The sequence below is a fragment of the Hipposideros armiger genome, unplaced genomic scaffold (genome assembly GCF_001890085.2).
Source record: "Hipposideros armiger isolate ML-2016 unplaced genomic scaffold, ASM189008v1 scaffold_436, whole genome shotgun sequence".
Lineage (NCBI taxonomy): Eukaryota > Metazoa > Chordata > Mammalia > Chiroptera > Hipposideridae > Hipposideros > Hipposideros armiger.
Window position 1 is genome coordinate 519796 of NW_017731786.1, and position 2666 is coordinate 522461.

Here is a 2666-nt window from a genome sequence, read left to right on the forward strand (position 1 = left end):
AGTCTCTGCTAAATTCTGGGGCAGGTGAAGAATCAGGCTGATGGAAGCCAAGAAGAGTTAGACAGCCCGTTCATTAAGGCCCTCTTTTCTACCTCTACCAAAGCTCTTTTCTTATTTGTATGATTCAGCACTCTTTCTTTGATCAGCATGGGTTCATTCTAACTCCCTCGCATGGGGTGGGAGACTGTCAGAAATGCAAATGCTGTCATTAGCGGCCATATTGAAATAAGAGGCTCTCGGATCAATAATTTAAAGTATCAACAACAACGTTCTTGAGTTAGCTAACTGCCATTTGTTTTGTTTTGTTTCACTTTATTAGTATTATTATTAACATTTGCTGAACACTTACACTGTGCCAAGTACTTTACATAAATATTTGATTTAACCCCAACAGTAGCCTGATGAGGCAATTAGTGTTATTATATTATATTATAACCCCACTTTATAGATGAGGAAACAAATACTTAGCTTAAGAGACCTGACCGAGAGGAGTTAACAAAACAGTGGAAATAGCTTGTGACTCAGACAGTCTTCTCATCATGACAAGCACTGTTTTCTTTCTTCAGTCAAGAGGAATAAAAATATGGTGTCAGAACCAGCCCTTTCCCCGTCTAAGTCTTATTCCTGGTCTGTAGAGAATGGGAATCAATAGAAAGAGACAGGAGAAGTGTCAGGGAAGCCCTGGTCTTCTGAAGGCTACAAGGATTTAAGAAGGAGGCGACGGGGTGATGCGTGGTGGGGCCAGGAGAGAGGAGAGAGGCAGGTTGAAAGTGGTGAGAATTGAGCTGGCTTCTGGGTGGGCTGGATATCGCAGGATGTATCAGGATGGGCAGGCCACAGGTGCGACGGGTAGAAATGTACATTGTGTCTTTGGGGAATGACAACAACAGTATTTCTACTCAATTCATAGTAGGAATTGGGTTTGGTCGATAATGAGTGTCAAGCCTAAGTTGTACACATTTGTGAATCAGGACGCACCTAAATAAAATTAGAGCGTGAACCCGATGGAAATTCAGCAACACACCTTAGTAAAATGTCAAGCATGCTCCCTCCCTCTTCATCTTGTTTTTTAGGTTTCCTTAAAGTGATACTTGGTGACAGACAGCATGTTAAGGGATGAGAACCAGGCTCGACGTAAGATGTCTTAGATTTGAATTCCAGCTTCACCATTCATCAGCTGAGGGACTATGGACAGGTTCATAAAATAGTTGTGAGCCTCCGTTTCTTTGGATAAAATGGAGATAATCATTATACGCTTGTAAGGGTTAAATGAGGCAATGTTGATTAATTGCTTGGGACAGTTCTTGGCCATAATAGATACTCATCCAACAGTAGCTTGATTAAGTGAGAAAATACAGGAAAGCATAACCCAGTGCCTGGAGCATAGAGGGTTCTCCATAAATAGCATCCAGTTTGTGTGCGCGCGTGTGTGTGCGCGCGCGCATCCACACACGTATACAGAGGGTGCCCCCCAAAAAAGTATACACATTTTAAGAAAGCAAAAAACTTTATTAAAATCGTAATAGTCAATATAGACCAATAACAAAAGACGAATACAAGTCACGTTTGACTTCTGCAATGACAAGAGGTGCTCTAAGTGGTTACCATCAGTGTAATTTTAATGCAGTTTTTTCCTTTCTTAAAATGTGCATACGTTTTTTTGGCACCCTCTGTATAAATAGTATGGATCGCTCAATCTACTGAGTGAAATATTGAAAAGACACACGTATCACGTACGAAATTGAAAACATTGGACATAGAAACCCTCAGTATATCCAGGCCAAGAAAGGAATGAGAGGCCCATTAAAAGCCAACCATTTAAAAAATAAGTGCTACTTCTTAGCATCAGGATTACAGTGTGGAGACTTTCAGAAGCATCTTGTTTGGGGTCCACATGTTCCCCCTGCTGTGAAATTCATTCTCCCTGCCTGTGAGGCTGCGACACACATACCTTTGAATTCATAGCAGCAGTAGGAAAGGACAACAAACAAGGAGACTTTAATATTACATTGGCTGCTCCTTTCCTTCTCTTAACTACATTTTTTTTTTTTAATTCTGGAGAAAATTGTTGATATAATGAAAACCTACCTTCAGTGAAGGTATTATTGTGAAAATGGTTGGTAGCCCAGTCAAGGTTTTCCAGTAGATAGGTTTCCAAGTTGTTGAGTGTCAAGTGCATCACATTTGGGTCTCTGAGCACGAGACAGAGCCTCCTGTGTGCCTGAGAAAACTTGTTTACTCTCCTGAGCTGTCTGTCCTGTAGCTTCCTCCAGCGATTCCAGAGAGGGTTTATCATTCATTCCAAGCCATCTTTGTTTAGCAGGGACTTCTAACGCTTCAACTCTGCCTGCCTCCAACCTTTTTTTTCATTCGGTTAATAATCTTAAAATACGGTGCCTGTAACGAGCCTGCTGTTTATAGACGTCTGGGGAGGAATCCCCTGACTCACACATTTGCATATGAGGCCAATGTTCTGAGCGTGTTTGGGAAGTCAGCAGTTCCAGATAATATCGACAACAGCCTCTTGGCCCAGGTTGACGTTATCCAGCTAGGGCTTGCTACGTACTCATCTTTTTACATACAGCATTCCGCTTGGCCCAACTGCTTAGGTCAATGTCAAGATGAGCTCATTAATACTGGTGTTCGCTGACTCCATAAACACAGAC

General features: G+C 41.8%; 1 protein-coding gene across 2 annotated transcripts in view; it reads left to right on the forward strand.

Moving 5' to 3' along the window:
• NTRK3 (neurotrophic receptor tyrosine kinase 3) overlaps window positions 1–2666 on the forward strand; it is a 276304-nt gene that overhangs the window by 190358 nt on the left and 83280 nt on the right. The window lies entirely within an intron of this gene.